The following is a 21,765-nucleotide window of genomic DNA, read 5'->3' on the forward strand; positions in this document are numbered from 1 at the left end:
CAGGCTCCAAATCACCCCACTTCCGAGAATCCTCCTTTCTCTCTTTGACCTGTGACACCTCCCAGCTCCCCCCAGGTCCCAGCATTTCAGACAGGGCTGACCAAGGACAGAGCTTGCAATGTCCACCCAAGTGAGGAAACCAGTGACTCAGTTCCTTGGAACCATGGGAAAGGAGCCCTGTCCCCTAGAAACCCCTGGCCCTCTTTTCCCCGGGACAAGGGTAAGCAATGGGTTCTGGGAGACTCTGCCCAGTCCCAGGGCGGAGGAGGTGTAAGGGGCTGCCCGTGTTTGCCCACTCCCCATAGCTCTCCATCTTGGAAGCTTGTTTTCTAGAGGAGTCCTCATTCATGATGCTTCCCACCCCAAGGTGGGAGGTGGAACCATTTTAAAGCTGACTTTCCTCCTCTAGTGTTTGTTCGTTTGTATTCAGTCACTCAGTCGTGTCTGATTCTTTCCGACCCCGTGGACTGTAGCCCATGAAGCTCTTCTGTCATGGGATTTTCCAGGCAAGAATACTGGAATGGGTTGCCATTCCCTACTCTGGGGTTATCTTCCCAACCCAGGAATCGAACCCCAGGTCTCCCGCATTGGCAGACGGATTCTTTGTCTTTGAGCCACCAGGGAAGCCGCAGACAGTGGCTGTGAGCCAGGTCCAAGCCCTGCCCTTTGTCCTCTGCTTGGAGTTCCTAGAGAGTTTCTCATTGTCCAGAGATGGCAGAAATCAGATGAAAGAGGATCAGGAAACTTCATTCACTCTCCTCCTGATTCCAGTGTCCCCAGCACCAGTCAAGCTGCCCTAATTTTTCTTTCAAGTGAGATTCTATCTGTAAAGAGTAAATATTTCTCAAAGCCATATAAAAAGTATTTGTTAAAACCTTTTTCTTTTTTTCTGGCCACAGAGAAATGGCAAAAGACCAGAGTATGCAAGGCTGGTTCAACCATTTTTTAGTCATCTGGTTACAGAAAGAGACCCTTGATTGTACTTCTTACACATTTTAGGAACAAATGACATAACATGGTCTTCTGTAAAGAAAATCAATTCCATATGAAGCCCTTGGAAGCCCAAGCTCTTCTCACTCCTCAGTAAATTTTCTCTATTCTTTTTTTTTTGGCCACATCACAGCATATGAGATCTTAATTCCCTGACCAGGAATCAAACCCATGTCCCCTGCAATGGAAGCACAGAGTCCTAACCACCGGACAGCCAGGAAATTCCCAATCTTCTCTATTCCACTTGGTAATTTCAACAGCATCTGTGCTGCATAGTTTACAGATTTTGAGAAATTGGCATTAACTTTCTCCTAGATGAGACTTTGTCACATGATGTTTTTTCAATGACACAGGCAAATTTATTTTCTTAAAGTTATATTCTAGCGTATGTATTACTCCACAGAATTAAAAATCTAATACAGTTCTTTCATGTGAGATATAGCATAATAAACTAAATGTTTCACTTTCATAAGCAGTATGTTTTTCATTTCTCATATATTATTCTCCATAAAATTCATTCTTTAGTTGTTTTTATTGAGTTTGGGACTCTTCAAGAAACTTTTGGGTTAATGACTCTCCAAATGCAAGCTGTAAGAATATTTTCTTTTTTTCTTTCCAGTTTTATTGAGATGTAATTGCCACACAGCACTGTATAAGTTTAAGGTGTAGAGAATACTGATTTGACTGACATACGTCATGAAATGATTTTCACAATAAGTTTGGTGAACATCCATCATCTTGTATGGATACAAGATTAAAGAAAGAGTAAAAATATTTTTCCTTATGATGAAAACTCTTAGGATTTATTGAAAGAATATTTTCAAATTCTTCTCTAATTGCACCTTGAGGTGGTGGGGAGCTCTGGGGTTTTACCCTGGTCCGTCAGCGACCATGAATATGAGGACTGTGCTGTGTTACAGGAGGGTGATGGTGTTGCGTGTCTGTGTCACTGGCTCAGGCCAAGTTTGCTGCTACCCTGACTCCATTCCCTCTCAAGTCTCTCTTGAATGACCTGCCATCTTGTCTCCTGCTCAGGACTCTCGGTAAGAAAGGCTTGGGAAGCCAGGACTGCGGCCTTGGGGAGGCAGAGGCGGTCACGAACCAGCTAGGAGGTAACGGAGCTGCGGTCAGCCTGTGCATGGTTCAGGGGTGTGCCTGTCTGAGAGTGTGTAAGTGTGTGAGTGTGAATGTGTAGTTTTCTGACTTTAGGTCTCCTTACACATTTGTTTGACTTGTCTGATTGTGATTTGTTATAGTCTGACATGTACCTGTGGCTTTAGGTGTGAGTGAGTCTGTACGTGTGTCTGTGGGAACAGAGGCACGTGCGGGTGTCTGTGGGTGTGTGTATGTGGGAGTGTTTGTGCCTTAGGGTGTGTATCTTTGGATGAGTTTGTGTGTGAGTGTGTGTGTTTTCAGGTTAGGGCGTGTCTCTGGGTGTGTATTTGTGTGTGTGGACATGTCCACACACCCGTGTGCCTCTGGGTGTGTGTACCTCTCAGCGTGGGTGTGTATAATTCCGGTTGTGAGCCTGTGAAGGTCTGAAGAAAGATGATGGCACACCACACAAATAATTTGGACTCTGGGACAGACTAACTGGGCAAAGCCTCCTCTGTAGCAAGGTGGTCTGTTACCTCTTTGAGGGTCAGTTAAGAAGGAAAGACTTCCTGATGGAGAAAATAATGAACAGACGTGTGGAATCCCGCCGACTTTTGCCGCCTGGGCCTCTCATCCAGACAGGAGGCTGAGCTGGGCTGGGGGTGGCCGCTGGGTCCAGGACCACACACTGTAGTTTCTGAGACCCGGCTGCTTCGTGTAATCTGAAGCCCTTGTCTGATACGTTCCAGACGTTCCCGTGTGCTGGCAGCAAGCGTGGCCCGAGGTAACACAGCTCCTTTGTCTGACTGTGGCTCTGGGAGCCTCTTCTTGGAAATGTGGTCACTGTGGTGTTGAAACTGGGGTGCCTGCCAGCCGGGTTTGAGGGAGAGAGGGAAATACCCACCCCGCCCCCAGGTGTTTGCTGTGAGGCCCAGCGACTCTGCAGTGAAGGGGCCCGTGTGTGCTTGTGTGTCCAGGTTGGACGGCTCAGTCGCTCAGTCGTGTATGTCTCTTTGTGACCTCATGGACTGCAGCGTACCAGGCTTCCCTGTCCTTCACTGTCTCAGAGTTTGCTCAAATTCGCATCCATCGAGTTGGTGATGCCATCCAACCATCTCATCCCCTGTCACCTCCTTCTCCTCCTGCCTTCCATCTTTCCCAGTGTCAGGGTCTTTTTCAATGCATCTCAAGAGCCAAAGAGGATCAGAGTGCCCTGGGCAAAGTCAGTGGAAACAAGGACCCTGGGCCAAAACCCAGCAGGACAGTGTCCTTCCCTGGGGAGTGCAGTTGGGGAGAGGGCTCCTCAGACTGCTGAGAGGTCAGTCCCCAAAACTCCCTCACTGACCAGCTGTGGCTGCCTCCTCCACTTGAAGCTCAGTGTCCCATGAACCCCCAAAGCCCTGGGCCGCCAGCACAGTCAGCCACCTGAACCCCCAGGGAGCAAACTAGTGTCTCCTGAGGGGAAGCTGCCTCTTGCCCAAGAAGTAACTCGGACCCCTGAGGATGGGTGTAGGGACCAGGGACCAGGGTGAGTCTAAGCATTTTGTTCACCTACTGGATTTTCCCACTGCTTCCAGCCATGGAAGAGCTCAGAGTGGAGCTGGAATGAAGAGCTCAGTGTGGAGGCTTTCAGTGGAGATTTGGGCTGTTAAGAGTTGTTGGTCACCTCACATTTGATCTCCAGACTTAACCTGCCTGAGGTCCTGGGACAGAAAAAACCAACAGAGCAAGGGGATTGGGAGTGTGCCTGGGGACTCGTAAGAGTTTAATTTGAGAGAGAGGGAAAGGGGCAGAGAGGTCCTGGCCCTCATGCAAACTGAGGTTTGGTGATTGCAGAACCAGAGCTGGGTTAGAGACCACCAAGTTCTGTCATGGGAGGAGGGATGAAATCAGTCTTTAGTGTTAAGGGTGCAAAGGAGAAGCAGTGGGGCACAGAGGGGTCCCACAAACAGAGTGAATTTGATGGCCAGTGCCCCATAGAGACAATTGAGGGTTTCCCTGGTGGCTCAGACAGTAGAAAATCCATCTGCAATGCGGGAAACCTGGGTTCAGTCCCTGGGTTGGGAAGATCCCCTGGAGGAGGGCATGGCAACCCACTCCAGTATTCTTGGCGGGAGAATCCCCATGGACAGAGGAGCCTGGAGGGGTACAGTCCACAGGGTCCCAAAGAGTCAGACACAACTGAGGGACTAAACACAGCACACAGCCTCAAAGAGGCAATCGAGTTGTTAGCTCCAAAAGGGAGCCTTTACATGGTGGGCCAGGAAAACACATGACCCCTGGTGGCATTTGGGCAGCCGAAGTGGGTGGGGGTGAGAAGGGCTAACCAGAGTCTGGTCCAGCATCTCTGGGGTGGCAGGATGCTGTATGGTGGGTGTAGGTGTGACCTCAGAAACCTAAGTCAGGTTCTTCTGAGGCCAAGCCAGGGCTGAACCCCCTCCCTGCCCCCTTCCTGCAGGCTTTTATGCCCCAGTACCTTATAACCTGGCATCATCCCTCCTCCTGCTGCCATAGCCACTCCTACTTAGGCAGCCTTTGCTCTGCCAAAGGGATGGCCAGGTGCTGTCCCCTGGAGGCTGGTTTGGGGCATTAATTATGTACTAGGCACGGGGATAGTCGCTTCTCCTGAATGAGGTGGTCAGCGCCTGGCAACCTGGAAAGGTAGGACCTTGTGGGAAAAGATGCTCTGAGTCCACCGAGTCCAGCCACCCCCTTCCATTGACGGCTTGGAGAGCCTGGCGGGGGGTCCCTAGAGTAGACACAGGGAAGCTTGTTTACCCGCTGTGGACCGATCCCAAGGAGGGCAGCCACCAGGCAACACAGGCCAGTCCCCCCAGATGGCTGAAAACTGACTGTAGGGATGGGGGCTTCCTGAAGCACTGGCGGGCCCACCAGACTCTCCCTGAGCCCAGGAGATGCTCAATTCATGAAGCTCCAAGAGGCCCAGGTGCCCACTGGAAGGGCCACAAGGCTCCTAGGGTGGTTTGCAGGACGGAACACAGGTAGGGAAACGGAAGGAGACTGGGTAGGACAGTTGTGTGGACAGAGGAGAAGTCTGCCCAGGTGGCTGGAGGTCAGAGAAGGGCCAGAAGCGGGGTTCAGGGCAAAGGGGGAATGAAGGGCAGAGACAGGAGCCAGGAGGCCAGGGAAGAGGGCAGGGGCAGGGGGACTGGCAGGGCAGGGGAAGCAGGGTACTCCCAGGGTACCAGTGAAGGCAGCGGGGGACCAGTGGAGGCGGCCGGCCTTGCAGGCTCCATACTAACAGCGGGGGCCGGGGTGGGGGTGGTGGCTGCTGCTGGTGAGAGATGGGACCCTGGCTGGGAGGGGTTGGTAAGTAGGAGGAGGGTCGCGCCAAGGGCCAAGAGTAGGGGGCTTACAGAAGGTAGGGATGGGGGGAGCAGGTAAAGGGGAAGAGGGAGGGGAAGGGAACAGGCTGGGGGGCAGCAGAGTAACAGTAAGTCTGCTTTTTCTTCCTTGCTGCCAATGAGCAAGGTGAGAGTTGGACCCTGGGGTTCTGTCTGCTTCTGTCTCCTTAGACATTAGTGCAAGTGAAAGTTGCTCAGTCGTGTCTGACTCTTTGTGACCCCATGGACTGTATAGTCCATGGAATTCTCCAGGCCAGAATACTGGAATGGGTAGCTTTTCCCTTCTCCAGGGGATCTTCCCAACCCAGGGATTGAACCCAGGTCTCCCTCACTGCAGGTGGATTCTTTACCAGCTGAGCCTTTAGGGAAGCCCAAGAAGACTGGAATGAGTAGCCTATCCCTTCTCCAGCGGATCTTCCCGACCCAGAAATCGAACTGGGGTCTCCCGCATTGCAGGCTGATTCTTTACCAACTGAGCTGACACCAGGATCAGATAATCCTAGAGAGAGAGCTTGTGAGAGCTGTGGCACAACTGTGCCCAGAGTAGAGATGAGGAAGCCGAGACCTTGAAGGAGGCTGTCAGAGGGAACGCTTGTGCTTTTTCTGCAGGAGGCTGGGAAATGATGGGAACAGGGACTCAGGTGGGTGAGAAGCCCTGGCCCGGGATGGAGGGTGGATCTAAGCAAGAAATCCAGACAACAGAAGCATCTGGGCTGGAATAAGAGTGCCTGGAGAACAACTCTGCCACCCAAACCCACCCCCATGGAGATGGTCCGTGTAATTAACACCTTGAGTGTAGAACTTTGAGGATGTTGTTTAGTCCAAGGCCTCTGTGCTTTCGTTTTATCAATATTCACACCCATGTTCTTTTCATTTAGAAGAGGTGTAGATCCATTATTTTAATTAACACTAAAAACTTTTCCTTCCATAATAGCTTTCCCTTCATATAATACTATGTGAGTTATGTAACAGAGGTTAATGTTCTTTCACAGAAATCTCTTTAAAAATCATATCACACCTACATTAAGACTTCTGGTCACCTTAGATTATAGAACAAGCACCCATCCAATTTGCGAGTCATTTTCTTCCTTCAATACAAACGCATAGGGAATGAAGTTTTGTTCTTGTGACATCCTCGAACATTTTTCTATGCCCTAGGGGCACTCCTTATAAACAGCAGTGACAGCTTGAGGGAGCAGGTTCCCTGAGGTGACAGGTGAGGCGGGCTGGAGCTGGGGGGTGAATTTCTCTAAGCCGCAGAAACACCTTGTGGTAATCGGCTGGGTGCAGACCATGCTGGTTTGAGGATAAGGAGCCTGAGATTCACGCTTGATAAGCCAGATTTCGTCTGTGACGTTGGAGGCAAAGGTGTCTGTGGGTGGTGGGGATCCTGGTGAGGGCTGAGGGAGATGTGGGAGAGGCTGGGGTGGGTCTAATCTCACACCATGAAGGGGTGCTGGTGCTCCAAGACCACTGCTTTGAGTGGCTCCCTGTGCCCCTTGGAGTGTTTTCTGCTGTCCCAGTGGCCTGGGGGTGCAGTGGCTCAGGGGTGGGGGCTGACCCGGGTCCGGGAGGCACTGGGCAGTGGAGAGGCCTGGGAGTAGAGGGCGGACGAGAGGGAGAGGGGAGCTTTCAGGGGCTGAGAGGCTGCCACGTGTGCCTGTGGGGAACGGGGGAGGGGCAGGAGGCGAGAAGCGGTCACACAGTGAGAGCAGTACCTGGAAATTAAAAGGTGGTTAGAGTCCCAGTGACCCTGGGGCCTCTGCAGTCAGGCAGGCGTGGTTTGCGTTGCACCTCAGCTTCTTAATAACTGGGTCATCTTGGGCAAGGTGTTTAACCTCTCACGTCTCCGTCTCTACACCCATGAAGTGGAGGTGCTCGCGGGCCCTCCCTAAGGGGTTTGTGCAGACACACCCTAGGTGCTGCCGGTGTGTGCTGACTGCCCCGACTGGCAGGTGGGAATCTGGTCTTGACCTTGCTGTACCTCAGTTTCCTCATCTGTAAATGAGGCTAATGATAGTAGACGCCTCACAGTTTGCTTGGGGGAATGAACTGATTTTATTTATAAGTGTGTAGGCCACAGTCTTGAGGACGTGCTGTGTGAACGGCGGAGGGAGCTGTCCTGGCCTTCCTGAGGTCTCCTTGAGGGGTGGGGTGTCCGGGGGTGGAAGCATAGCCAAGACTGGGGAATGGCTGGGAAGACATGTGAGGACAGTAAGGAGCAGATGTGGGGGGTGGGCAGTACAGCTAGGGGCAAGAGGGTCCGGGGGTCAAAGGGCTTTTGCATGAAAATAGAGGGGGTTGGCTTCACCCTTAGAGGGAGCTGTCAGGCCCTTGGTATTAGAGAAGCTTTTTCATCCTCCAACCCAGGATAAAAAATTTTTTAAATTAAAATTAATTCAAGGATTTCTAGGAAGGAAATGAACATTGTTTGCTGCAACAGCAGAGGGCTGAAGTTGGGCTCATTATTAAGGTGCTGCGAGACAATTCATGGCAACAAAAGGACCTACCATTATACCTCCATTAACAATTTTCATTTTCATGCATCAAAGATAAAAATATGTGTCAATGAGAGAGGGCTGGGAAGGAATGAAGTGAGGAGAAGACACTCACAAAGAGAAGCAGGACAGGCATTTAATAACTAAAGCAGGAGATTGTTATAGTCCCAGTGGACACATGGGTTAAAGAAGGAGTGCACTTAACTCAGCAGGAAACATGAAGAGAAAAGTATTCCAAAATGATCCACTATTCCCCCAAGTCCTCAAGAAACGTACAGTGTAACTGGGAGCAGGTGTCAACGAGCCTGGGAGGCCAGAAGTGAGAAGCTCCCACGGACCAGGCAGGAGCGGGGGCTGTGGCCCTGTTTGCCAAGCTCCAGGAGGAAAGACCAGGAAGCTCCCGCCATGGTCAAGACCAGGCCGCCCAGGGGCCTTGAAGAATCTGGACAAGAAAGCTAGGGGTGGTAACTTGGAGGCATTTATGTTCAGACGCTCCCTGGAAGTGCTGGCCCCACTTGCGTTAAGTTGCTGGCCAGGATCATGACAGGAGCCGAAAGGAGAACCCAGACCCAGATGTCTGAGCATCCAGAACTTGCTGCCTTCACCTCACGCTGTACTTCCGGTGAGAGCCGGAAGGAGTGTGTGGGAGGGGAGGGGCGAATTCTAAAGGGTTGTTGCCCGCCCCCGCCATATTCTACCTGCTGTGAAGCGCCATGACCTTGATGCTGTCAGCTGCCCCGAGTGCTAGATTTCAGGGTGGCTGGACACTGTCGGTCTCCGCAGGTGCTATTAGGGTTCAGCTGTCTTTGCCAGAAGACTAGGGTGCCTGTTGCAAGCAGTCCTCAGGGACTTGGTTCAGGCCTCTGAAAAGGGCCTAGTCTGTGCTGCAGTGGACTGAGTCAGGCAGGCAGAAAGCACAGATCGAGTTTGGGGACAGATGTGTGGCTGAGCCTGGAGGTGTGGTGTTGAGGGTGCCTCCCTGCCTGCCCACACTCAGTTTCTCCTGCCCTCATCTCTCCGTTAAGGCTGCCTCTTATTTCTGGGAAACCTTCCATCAGGAAGGGTTCATTCTCCTTATTGCTGCTTTTCCTTTTTTTCTAAGCAACCCTTGAGGCAGTCATAATGTCCATGGCGTCTGTTGGGGAGTCTCAGCAAGTACCAGACACTTGCTGGTGCTCTGACCTCTGCTGTCATGTCAACTCCTAAAAACAGTGCTGTGAAGCAGGTCCTACTGCCTGGTGAGGAGTTTGTTGATAGAATGAATGTCTGATCCCTAATTTACAAAAGTTAGGCAGCGAGCTGCATTGCCAAGTGGCTGTCTTGTTCAGTCACTGAATTGTGTCCAACTCTTTGCAAGTCAGTGAACTGCAGCATGCCAGGCTCCACTGTCCTCTACTTTTTCCCCGAGTTTGCTCAAACTCATGTCCATTGAGTTGGTGATGCAGCATGGGCCAGGCTCCTCTGTCCATGGGATTTCCCAGGCAAGCATACTGGAGTGGGTTGTCATTTCTTTTCTCAAGGGATCTTCCCAACCCAGGGATCAAACCTGCGTCTCCTGAAACTCTTTTCATTGCAGGCGGATTCTTTACCATCTGAGCCACCAGGGCAGCAAAGTGGCTATATGGGGAGTGGCTACTGAGCCTGGCTGGCCTGAGGCTCTAGGAATTAGGTTGCCTCTGATGCCAGTGGCCCTTGTATCAGACCCCCAACCACCCCTTTCCCTCCCCAATTCCTTCCTGTTACTGCTGTTGCCTTCACTGCACCCTGACCTTGTCACCTGAGAGGGTCTGTGCTGTGTCCCGTCCCTGAACTGCCCCAGCCCTCAGTATCTGGTCCTGAGTTGGCTAGGAGTGAGAAGAAAAGCTCTGGACTATGTCAGACTGTTCTGCTTTATTGGACAGCTTCTTGTATGACGTTTGATTCAGTGTATATATTCCTTGGGGCCCCTAAACTCCCCTTCCCCTGCTGCTGTCTGGCCAGCCCTCCAATTATGCAGAGAAACCCCTGGATCCCCCAGAATGCCAAGCTCCTCACCGCCTCAAATCTGCACTAAGACTGTTCTCTGTACCTCCAGTATCTTCCTCCCCAACCTTGTCCTCACCCCGTTCCCAGAGCATCCTCCTTGGGCAAGGTTGGGAGGCATCCTCTGACCCAGCACTCTCAGCCTGCAATGTCCCCCATCCCCACCCTGTGGGCCACTCTTCTCACCTGGAGGGGATGCTCCATGAGCACAGGAAAGACTCTGATGCTAAAGGAAAGAATAAAGCAGCATTGGGAGAGGATGTGGTGAGTCCCCAGTGCTGCGAGCTGCTCTATGGCAAACAGAATGGCTTGTTCCTCAATCTCGAAGTGACTTCCAAGCTCAGAGGCTGCCCAGGAACATGCTGAGGGTGACAGTTCTAGCCTCCTGCTCTGGGCTCCCCAGCAGGCAGGCCGACAGGGACCCACCCAAACTCCCAAGGCCTCTGATTTGTTCCGGGTGGTGAGAGGTGGGGCAGGACCAGAGGGGCTGGTTCTAGGACTCTTAGCAAAACCTTCTAAGCAAAAGTCTTCAGACTTTTGACTTTGACTCCCCAGGGCAGTGGCTGCGGTGAGGGAAGGAGAGGCGCTGGGTAGAGAGGCTGGAGCCATGGATCAGCCCTGGGCAAGTCTTTGCCTGGTCCATCCCTAGCAAGCCAGCACACTCTGAATCTCTCTGGACCACACATTCCCCTGCCAGGGCTCCACCATCACTCCCTTGATGAGAATCGTTAGCAAGACCCCTCAAGAAAGGAGGTGGAAGATGACTTGTGTTTGTGTTAAAGGGGAGGAAATAAGGACACACGGATGTATACACGCTGGTGCAGAGACTCTGGAAGAAGCTGCAATCAGGGGTTCCCCCAGGGGAGATGAGTACTGGGTTGGGGGGCAGTGGTGGGGCACAGACATTTTACTGTCTGTTTACATATGTATTTGAATCAGAATTTAAAATAAAAAGCCACAACAATAAGACACAGAGATGCTCATTAAAAACAAAAAAAGAAGACAGCCAGAACTGGAGATGGGTGAGGCTCCCTTTGAGGAGGGTCTGTGTGGTGAGTCACTCTCCGCAGGGTCCCCAAGGTTGACCCCTTTTCAGGGTTCCCATGCCCCATGTCCTGGACACCTGCCCATCTCCTCCTTACCGCTTTCCCCCAAGACTCCTGGCCTCCTGCTGCTGCTCCCAGGGAGCCCTCCCCTCGGCTTAGATGGGGCCAGGGACCTGGGGTGGGCTTGCTTGGTGAGGGCCTGTCTTACACCCTGCCCGGCCACCTTGGAGTTCCATGGCCCGATGCAGTGAATGAACTTGGTTCTACCCATCACACAAGCACTGGTATGATGGGATTGGGTACAGTGAGAGCTTAAAGGGCTATCATGGTTCTGTCAAGTTCTTCCCTGAATGATGGGGGGGGGGCCCGGGCTGGGGAGGGCCAGGTGATTCACCCACAGTCACACACAAGCTGTTGATTACTTGGAGACCACATATGTGGGGATGAATCACCCAGGCCCACTTTGGAGAGTTTATTCCTGGAGGTGTCTGAAAGCCTCGGCCTGCCAGGCCTGTGACATCGACCCGTGCCTTGGTCTTTAATGGGATTCCTAGCTCCTCCTGGGCAGGAGCAGAATCTGCGAGGCTGCTTTCAGCCCAGACTTCCCTGCATCTCTGGAATCTGCAGAGGTTCCCCGCTGGGAGCACCCTGGGGCCCAGTGGTGAATCTCAGCTCTTGCTGCCCTGGAGAGACCTCTGCTCCCAGGGCTGCTGAGAGCTGTACCACCCCAGGCTGACCCCAACCCCCATGGGGGCTGGGCACAGAGAAGCCAGGGCTGGGAGCAGCCTGGCGGCCGTGCCCTGGTCCTTGAAGACACGCAGGCAGGGGCTGAGGTGTCCCCCTAGGCTGTCCTTCCCAGCCCCCAAGTCCTAAACATGAAGGCTTCCAACACCACCCTCCTTTCCGTGGGCAGCAGTTCTGAATCCTAAACCCCAGATGCGCTAGAAGCCAGAAGGGCCCTTTTTCAGAAGCTTTCTGCCCCCGGCGTGATGCCAGGCTCCGAACCTCTGCTGTGGGTGATGTGTCCTTTTCCAAAGGTTCCTCATGCCCTGGCTCAGGCAGTAGCTCTTGACTTGTTTTCTTTTGTTGGAAGCTGAGCAAGTATGCAGACTCTCTGAGAGGGCACAAGAGCCCAGAGCCTCTTCCTGACCACATCCCCCCACCCCTTGCCCAGGCCACATTCTAGCCACACTTAGGAGGGAACCCCCCACCCCCACCCCAGGGAGCCCCTCTCCAGACCCGAGAGAAGAAGCCCCTCTGCCACATGAGACTGATGCAAAGCGGCTTGACGTATACGTGATCCCACGCCCTCATTTCACAGATGAGGAAGTTCAGTCCCAGAGGGGGAAGTGCCTCTCCCCAGAGTGAGGTGGTGACCATGCTGGGAAATGACATCTCACACCTCGCTCAGCTGCACCGGACTCCCAGGACGTAACAGCCCCCAGACGGCTCAGAAAACCCGATACGCCAGGAGTCCACCCACTGACGTTGGTCTTGGGGACCTCGGGTGACTTTCCTTCGGGGCTTGGGCTCCATCGGCACCGGTCCCGACTCGCCTGGCCATCTTAGACGTCAGGGACAGCAGCAGCCCCCCCGGGCAGCCTTCGTGACAGCAGCAGCAGCAGGGGAGGACTGGTCTGTCCCTGATTGCAGGTGACATTTTCTATGAATCCTCAACTTCCTCCCGATTTGACTCAGAGTGGCGGCATGGGCTGGGTGGGGAAACCTCGCTGTAGGCAGCCCAGGAGCCGTCCCCAAGGGAGCTCGACTTGCGTGTCCCCACCACCCTCCCTTGGGTCGGCTGCCTGCTGCCCCGGAATCGGGGCCGGGAAAGCACCAAGAGGCCAAGATGACAAGCTCTAGGAATCACCATGCAGCCGCTGAGCAAAGTGCTCACGGCAGGCTAGAACTGCGCTCAGGAGCCCAGGCCAATCCCTTGCCAACTGGGTAATTTCCCTGGCCTCAGTGTACCTCTCAGGGGAATGGGAGCAATAAGGGTTTCTTCCTCACAGGTCTCTTGGGAGCAGTAAATGATGGAAGCGCTTGTCCCACAGCCGCCCACCCCGTAAGCATTCAGCAAGCTTTGACCACTGTTATATCTTATAACTAGCTTATTCTCCAGCCCTCATCGAGTGTCTCTTGGAGAGGGTAGAAGGGAAGATACAGCATTTCTTACGAGTGGAAGCGGAGAACAGGAGGTCAGGGAAAGTCTGTAGGACTGGCCTGGACTAGGCTGTGTGCTCCCGGGGTGGTGAGGCAGGGGCTGAGGTCTGCACGGTGTAGCCCCAGGCTCCACGGAAGGCTTGGTTCTCCCGAATCTGACCAGTCATCCCAGCTCCACAGGGGACGCCTATCACCTTGGAGCTGCTGCAGAACAGGTCATTCACTCAGTCCCTCCTTCATTTCCTAAGTCCTTGTTGAGGGTCTGTTTTGCATCATCTTCATGAGGTGGTATAAAGCGCAAAGGAGCTATGGTCCTTGTCCTGGGCTTGTTGGAGGAAAGCAGGGACTCTCCCCAATGGCAGGTGGCCCCACCTGGCCATAGCAGGGAAATCACAACAGATGATGCCGGTAGTTTGGGGAAGTGGATTGAAGGAAGGGATGGGGTTTTTATGATGGGAGGGGAGTCTGAGGGGATCAGACTCTGTTGGGTGGTGCCAGCGGCTGGAAAGGAGTGAGAAAGGGGTTTACCAGATGGATAACCCCCTGGATTTACCAGGTGCCCTTGCTGGTGATAGGCTTTCCAGGTGGCTCAATGGTAAAGAATCTACCTGCCAATGAAGGAGATGCAAGTTAGACCCCTGAATCAGGAAGATCCCCTGGAGAAGGAAACCCACTCCAGTATTCTTGCCTGGGAAATCCCATGGACAGAGGAGCCTGGTGGGCTACAAAAGAGTCAGACAAAAGAGTCGGACACAATTTAGAGACAAAACAACAACAGCTTGCTGGTGATGCTTGTGGGGGTGGGGTAGAGGAAAGAGGGAGACCAGAATGTGAGTCCAGCGGAGGCCCCTCACTACCTGTTTGAGCTTAGGGGAGTGCTTCAGTTTCTGTGAGCCTCACTGTCTTCATCTATAAAATGGGCATAGTTATAACAGCAACCCAGGAATGAACGTATTGAGTTCCCTCTTTAGAGCACTTAGCACAGAGCTGGCCACATCTCAAATCCCTGAGCTGGTCCTTGCACTCCCCCCCCAACCCCTACGCCACCCTCACCAAGCTGAGTGTGCAGCTATAGCAAAATTCTGGACTCCCAGAGATTCTGTCTGTGTGCTCCATCCCCTGCGTCCTGTTCTTTCTTCATCGTGATCCCCAGAAGCCCAGCTCAGGTGTTAACTGATGAGTTTACTCACATTGTGGTGATAGTAGCAGATGACTGTATTCAAATAAATGTTTATTTTCTGCCTTCGGGGTTCACCACTGCCTCCCCAGAGAAAACTGGAATTTCAGGCGAGGCTGCTCCTCCTGCCGTGGCACCCCTCCACTGTACTGATGCTGCTCTGCCACCAGCTGGCCCTCCCACCTCTGAGTTGGCTCACATCTCTGCTCTCTGTGTGGATGAAGGATCTGGCAGCACAAGAGAAGCTTCTTAACCTGCAAACAACCTAAGGTTGCATTTTCCCCATTGCTGGTGTTTTCTGGAAAACCCAGGACTTTCCAGGAAGGAAGGGTGGCTTGGTCTGAGCCACACAGCCGGGTTTAGATGCCCTGGCTGTGCAGACACAGGATCAGGGCTGCCCCAGGAGTGGTGCTGGGTCCTTGGAGGTGTGAGTAGTCCTGGGCCCTGACAGCTGCAAGAATCACAGCCCAGCGTGGGGTCAAGTTGGCAGTCAGAGAGCCACCACGGGCTCCTGTCCCCAGGGCTGAGCAGTGCTGTGTGGATGAGAGAAGCCAGACAGAGGCCAGAAAGAGGCCCCACAGCCAGAGAGAAGCAGAAGCAGAGCAGGGGCCTCAGGGCTCCCAGGCCCATCCTCTTTCATGTACAAGATGTTTCCTCTCTTCACCAAACATTAGAAAAACACATATTGCCAGAATATTCTATTTTAGCCTTTTTTTTTTAAAGCCTTTCATATATGTGGATTTTCTTGATAATGTTCCAAATAAACAGATATTCTGCCTTTGCCTGTATATCTCTTGGGGTCAGAGAGCTTACTGCATGGCCAGTTGGTCTGCTCTCTGACTTCCAGTGGAAGATAGGTCTGCTTCCTACAGTGTCTGGAACTTCCTGTTATGGCCTGATGGAGTCATACAGTGGAGCCCGTCCTGAGCCTTGAAGATGCTGATATAACATCTCCAGAATGATGGACGCATCTCCAGATGACATCTCTAGAATAGATATAAGAATGTCTATACGTTTATGGATTTTGAGCAACTGTGATCCTTCATGTCCTCCTGTGTTGGGGCATCCTAGGCTCTCCATATGACGCCCCTGCAGACTGACAGCCTCTGGGGCCTGGGTGATCATCAGTGCAATGCAAGGGCCACTTGTCACATGTCCCCCATGTTCCTCTTCTAGAGTGTCTGTGTGTAACTGGGTTCACCTCATTTCTCACTGTCTTTCCTGTCTGCAAGCATACTTAGAAATGATTTTCCTTTCAGCTGTGACTTCATTGGTGTTTTATCTGTAAATATTTGTTCCTATCCAATGTTTCAGCACTGTACTTCCGATTTTATCTCTGACACATTACTTAAGAGACTCCATAGCAAGAATGCATGAAAATGCCTATTGTATATTATGATTAATACCATCAATGCTGCAGCAAATACTTGTGTTTTCTTACTGGCTGCAGAAAAATGATCTGAAAACCGAAGGGTGAAATTGCCATTGCCTTGGAGTCCTTGGCTGGGCCCAGGAATGGGATGAATTTGGTGAAAGATACTTGTCGTCTCCATAACAGAGTGTATTCCCTCGATTTATGACTTGGTCCTCACTAATCTGTTAGTTCTACATTATTAATTGAGCTGCTCAGAGCTCTAAACATCTCTGTCTGCTTGATCAATGATATTCTAAGAGGGGAGCATTAGGGTCTCTACCATTATATTTCTTTCTCTACTGTTTTGCATTTCTGCTTGTTCCCATCATGTACAGAAGTACATGGAACATAAATTTTATATTTTAATTGTTTATTATAACATTTACTTTGTAGGGTCTCCGTATTAAAAAAATTACACTGTCACATTTCCTTCTTTTCTAGTGGTCTGTGTATCTGATATTCCATAGATTATCTCATCATTTTCCTCAGTTTATGCCTTTTTTTGTGGGTGTTTCTTATCAGCACAAGATGATTGGATTTTAATTTTTTTTTATCAGATTCCCCCCTTGACAGGAAGTATGGTAGTTAATATAATTATTAGTTAGTATTATGATTTGATTGTAGTTGTCACATTTATCTAAACCTCCATGGGGTTGCCCCTCTGCTCTCTATATTGAGGTATTGCAGTTTTTTTCACTGTGTTTCTCTAGTGAATTTTCTCTTCCTTTTGTCCCTTTAAAATAGACAAGATAATTTAGCCTAAATAACCACTTTAGAAAATAGTTAAGTTTAACGACTACATTTATTTCTATTAATAGCTCTCTCAACTTTAGGAGAATTGTGTTTAAAGATCTTCCCTCCTCTTCACCCACTCTCTGGCCTTTGAATGATCATCTGGCAGTTTGAGTCTCTTTCACATGGTTCCTTCCTCCTTAAAGTGAAGTCGCTCAGTCATGTCCGACTCTGTGAACCTGTGGCTTGTGTCCATGGGATTTTCCAGGCAAGAGTACTGGAGTGGGTTGCCAGTTCCTTCTCCAGGGGATCTTCCTGACCCAGGGATCAAACCCAGGTCTCCCGCATTGTAGGCAAACACTTTACCATCTGAGCCACCTGGGAAGTCCTTCCTCCTCCTTTTGATGATGTGACGACTGACCTGCAGACAGAGGAAACCTTGCTTTTATCATGGATTGGGTTCTTGTGGCTATTCTCTGGTCTCTTAGGTGGCACCTGTTTCTCACCTGTCCAATTCGTTGTCATATCACACTTTGTTCTCTAGTCCCTCTGATGCTATATGTTGACATCTTTGACCTGGCAAGATGTATGCCTCATCAGCTGAGCATCTTTCAGTTCAATGCATTACTTTAAATTCTGTGTAAACCTTCCTTCCACCCCCGCCGTGCCTCCAATGCACACTCAGACATTGCTTCTTTGAAGGGAAAGTCAAAAGCTGTTGTTATTTTTCTTCTTTTGCCCCAGCATTTAATACAGTAAACCATTTAAAAATTGTTTTCATTTTATTATTAATTAGAAAAACACACACAACACACACACACAAAAGACAGAAAGAGAGAGATAAAGGTAAAAGATTTAGAAATCACTCATCATTTAACTGTTTGAATGCAACCAATGTTTGGCACATGGAAATTTTTTTTCTAGGTTTTTTCCCTATGCGTGGGTTTTTTAATCATATTTGAAATCATTCTGAATGTATAATTCTGTAGTTTGTGGGTTCTTTATTTAACATAGTCAGCATAAACATAATATAGTCAGGCAAAAATTTTCCATTGAGTAGATTTACCGTAGTGAAATTGAGCTCTTGTTGACATTTAAATGCGTGCATGTATTTTTTGCTATCAGAAAAAGATGCTAAAGTGAACATATTTCCGTACACATTTTTTCCTTTTTTTTTTTCATAATTTACTTAAGGTAAATTTTTAGAATCACTGAATGAAACCCTAAAAAGGATTTCTAGGGCTTGTAATATAAGTTATCAATTTCCCAAAGTTGGGTACGTATCTGTATGCTCACTAGCATTTTGATGATTATTATACAAAATCCTTGTCAGCATCTCTAGATAATATAAGCGAAAAATTTATTTCTTTGTAAATCTTACAGGAACCGTTGGTGTCTTTTCTGTTAATCTATTGTGCATCTTGGTATTACTCATCTTTTAATACTTTTCATAGCAAAAGAACATCATTTATCTAACTTATTTTTTGTATTTTCTTTCCTTCAGTATATTCTTAGATGTTAAACTTTTTTAAACAAAAAGAAATTTTCTAATTTTTATACAGTTAAACCTGTCCTATCTGTTTTCTGCTTCTTTTGCTTTTCAATTATTCTAAGTTGCAAAGAGATTTTCCTTCCTTCCACTGGCTTTTATGAATTGGCCACTAAGTTTTCATATAGTTTTTCTATGGTTTGATCTCTTGAAGTTTTTTCATTAATGAATTTGGAATTTCTTTTCTACTTGGTGTGAGATGAGGATTCAAAAGTTAGTTTTTAGCCCCCGAATTCTTTACTGATAGTCTTAACATCATTTATTGACTAAGCTTCCTATTCGCATTATTTTTTATTTATTGTTCTTATACTTTTCCCTTTTTATTGATTGATTTTTAAATTTTTTATTGGTGTTTAATTGCTTTACAATGCTGTGTTAGTCTCTGCTGTACAGTGAAATGAAGCAGCTGTATATACATGTGTGTGTGTGTATACACATGTGTGTATATATATGTGTGTGTGTATGTGTGTGTATATATATCCCATCCCTCTTGGACCTTCCCACCACTCTGTGGTCATCACAGAGAACCAAGCTGAACTCCTTCTGCTCCACCGCAGCTTCCCACTAGCTTGCTATTTTACACATTACCATGTGTATATATGTCAATCCCAATCTCTCAATTCATCCCACCTTCCCCCTTCCTCCTCCGTGTTCACATGTCCATTCTCTACATCTGTGTTTCTATTCCTGCCCTGGAAATAGGTTCATTTGTACCATTTTTCTAGATTCCACATATATGCGTTAATATATGACATTTGTTTTTCTCCTTCTGACTTCACTCTGTGTGACAGACTCTACGTCCATCAACATGATGGAGAGGGTGTGGAGAAAAGGGAAACTTCATGTGCTGTTGGTAGGAATGTGAATTGATACAGCCATTGTGGAGAATAGTATGGGGTGCCTTAAAAAACTAAAAATATAGTTACCATATGACCCAGCAATCCCACTACTGGTCATATACCCTAAGACTTAGTCTTTCAGTTATATCCTACTCTTTGTGAGCCCATAGACTGAAGCCTAGCAGGCTCTTCTGTCCATGGGATTTCCCAGGCAAGAATATGGGTTGCCATTTCCTTCTCCAGAAGATCTTCCTGACCTAAGGTTTGACCCTGCATATCCTGCATTGGCAGGCAGATTCTTTACTGCTGAGCCACCAAGGAAGCCCATAGTCTGAGAAAACCACGATTCAAAAGGACACTTGTACCCCAGTGTTCATTTGCATTATTGATTCAGGGGAATACCTCATTTCTTCTTATTTGGAACCTCTGGGTGTTGCACATTATTTGGAACCTCTGGGTGTTGACAAGTGTCCAGTTTCAATAAGAATGACGCTTTTTTTTTTTAAACTATTAAATGCAAAGTTGGCTGTTAATGTGAACAGGTTACTCTTTATCAGGTGTAAGAAATAGCCTTCTCTTCCTTCATTTAAATGACTTGTGGAAAAACTATCATACAGTGAGACAGCTTTTCATTTTTGTCCTGATGATTTAATGCACAGTATTAGCAAATTTCCTAACATTGAAAAAAGGTCTTATATGTCTATGGTGAATATGACTTGGTAAAATGATGAGTTATAATTTTAGTATATTGAGTTCTATTTGGTAATATTTTAACTCAGATATTTGCATCTATATTCATATATGCATTTGAGCAATTTTCCTCTTTTGTGCTGCATTTGTCAAGTTTTGGTATTTGGGTAAATTAGTTTCATAACAGATTCTTGATTATCATTATCTTGTGTATCTGAAACTATTTATAGAGTATGGGAATTATCTGGTCCTTGAAAGTTAAAATATGCTAGAGCCCCGCACCTCTAGATATATAAAAATCTATTTATTCTTTGATAACACTCTCAGTTTTACTCATGGTTTTTGATCTAATCAATACCACTTGTGTTAATTCTTGTATTAATTGTGGTAAGTTATGTTTTGCCCCTAAATTGTCAACTTACTTTAAGTTTTTTAAGTGGATTAGTAATAAGGTAATTTCTTTTTATTTTTTTTCTCTCTCCTCTATTTATTCTTAGACCACCTTCTCATTTCTAGTTTTGATTGAATCTTGTTTATCGATCACAATTATTAGAGATATTTGTATTGTTTAGTTTACTCTTCACCCCCTTCTCTCTGCCAAATAATTAAATTTACGGATTCTGGTTATTTTCCTCTTTGCTAATTCTTTTATTTTCAGTTTTATCTTTATAAAAATTTCCCCACTTTCTCTATTACTTTAGTGTTCTTTTTTTCCTTAAATGCTCAAGTTGACTGTTTGAATCATTTATTTAGTTTCCTTAAGAAAAAAAAATGAATTGAAGCTGTCTGGGCCATGTATTTATTTCTGGGAATAGTTCTGGCTGCATCTTGTGAAATTTTTTTTTAAACAATCAGTACAGAAAGCTCTTGTCATTCTTGATTATGCCCCATGCATTTTGTTTTATAATCCTGGTTTTACTTAGTTTTCAAAAAGCCAATTTTGTTTTTTATTTCCTAGGCTTCTGTGTATTGTGGTCAGAGTATATAGCCCACAAAATTTCTGCTTTTCTTTTAATGGAAAGCTTTGTTCTTGCTAGACAGGTAATTTATCTTGACAACTTGGATATTTGAGAAAAAACCAGCTTGCTTATTTATTTAAAGTCAAATCTAAGAGCTATTAATTAAACTATATTCATTATATTATTTATATAATTCTGTATCCTAATTTACATTTTGCCAATTTGATCTCTTCAAATCTATTCTATATTAAAATCTGAAACTGCCATATTTTTGCCAATAGCTCTTGAATTTTAACAGTATTACTTTATGTACTTTTATACAACATCATCTAGTGCATAAAATCACTATATTTGTCTTCACAATTTTTCTTTTATTAATATAAAATAAACTCTTAATCTTGATGTGCTAGGTATGAATATTGCCACTCGGACTTTCCTTTTGCTCATATTTGTCCGATATCTCATTGTGGGACTTTTACTTTGAATGTTTCTGTCATTAAGTAAGTGTGTCCTTTATAAGCAACAAAGAATTGCATTTTATTTTGTACTTGAACTGAAAACATTGGTTAATTTTTAAAATTTGAAATCTTCAAAGTTTATTTGAAGAATATAATTTATTTTATTGTTGTAATTTCTATGCTTGGTTACTTTTTCCCATTCTATTTACTCCTTGACTATTTTGTCTGATTTGTTTCTGTTTATCAGCTTTAGTGATTTTGAGGATAAGCATCTTGTTTTTAATAGTCAGTTGTTAGGTCAAGGTTTAAAAAATCTTATGTTTTCTGTAACTATCAAAGTTAAAAAAAGAAGACAGAACAATGACTTTTCCCTTTTTTGGAATGTTTTCTTTGTACTGTGTCCTAGTAGTCTCTGTCATGCCTGCCCTCTGCGACCCAAGAACATCTTCCTTCTTCGTTACTTTCTCTGAGGTATTACAGCTTGTCTTTTTTTAAAGATATGGAAGATCTCTTTGGGGCTTCCCGGATGACACTAGTGGTAAAGAACTTGCCTGCCAATGCAGGAGATGAAAGAGATGCTGGTTTGATCCCTGAGTCAGGAAGATCCCCTGGAGGAGGGCATGGCAACCCACTCCAGTACTCTTGCCTGGAGAATCCCATGGACAGAGGAGCCTGGCAGGCTATGTCCACAGGGTGACTCTGAGTTGGACATGACTGAAGCAACTTGGCATGCAAGCAAGATCTCTTTTACTTTTTTTTCTTCTAAAT

General features: G+C 47.6%; 1 protein-coding gene across 5 annotated transcripts in view; it reads left to right on the forward strand.

The window, feature by feature from the left end:
- GPR55 (G protein-coupled receptor 55) overlaps nucleotides 1-21,765 on the forward strand; it is a 59,067-nt gene that overhangs the window by 22,216 nt on the left and 15,086 nt on the right. For 2 of the 5 annotated variants that reach the window (XR_006342369.1, XM_043909717.1), the window contains exon 1: nucleotides 12,367-12,669. The exons of 2 other annotated variants lie outside the window; for them this stretch is intronic. The gene's annotated coding sequence lies outside the window, so the exon portion shown is untranslated. Of the gene's footprint in view, nucleotides 1-12,366; nucleotides 12,670-13,028; nucleotides 13,082-21,765 lie in introns of those variants that run through there. One more of the 5 variants, XM_043909720.1, reaches the window with a different exon arrangement.

The sequence above is a fragment of the Cervus elaphus genome, chromosome 8, assembly GCF_910594005.1.
Source record: "Cervus elaphus chromosome 8, mCerEla1.1, whole genome shotgun sequence".
NCBI classification, from domain to species: Eukaryota; Metazoa; Chordata; class Mammalia; order Artiodactyla; family Cervidae; genus Cervus; species Cervus elaphus.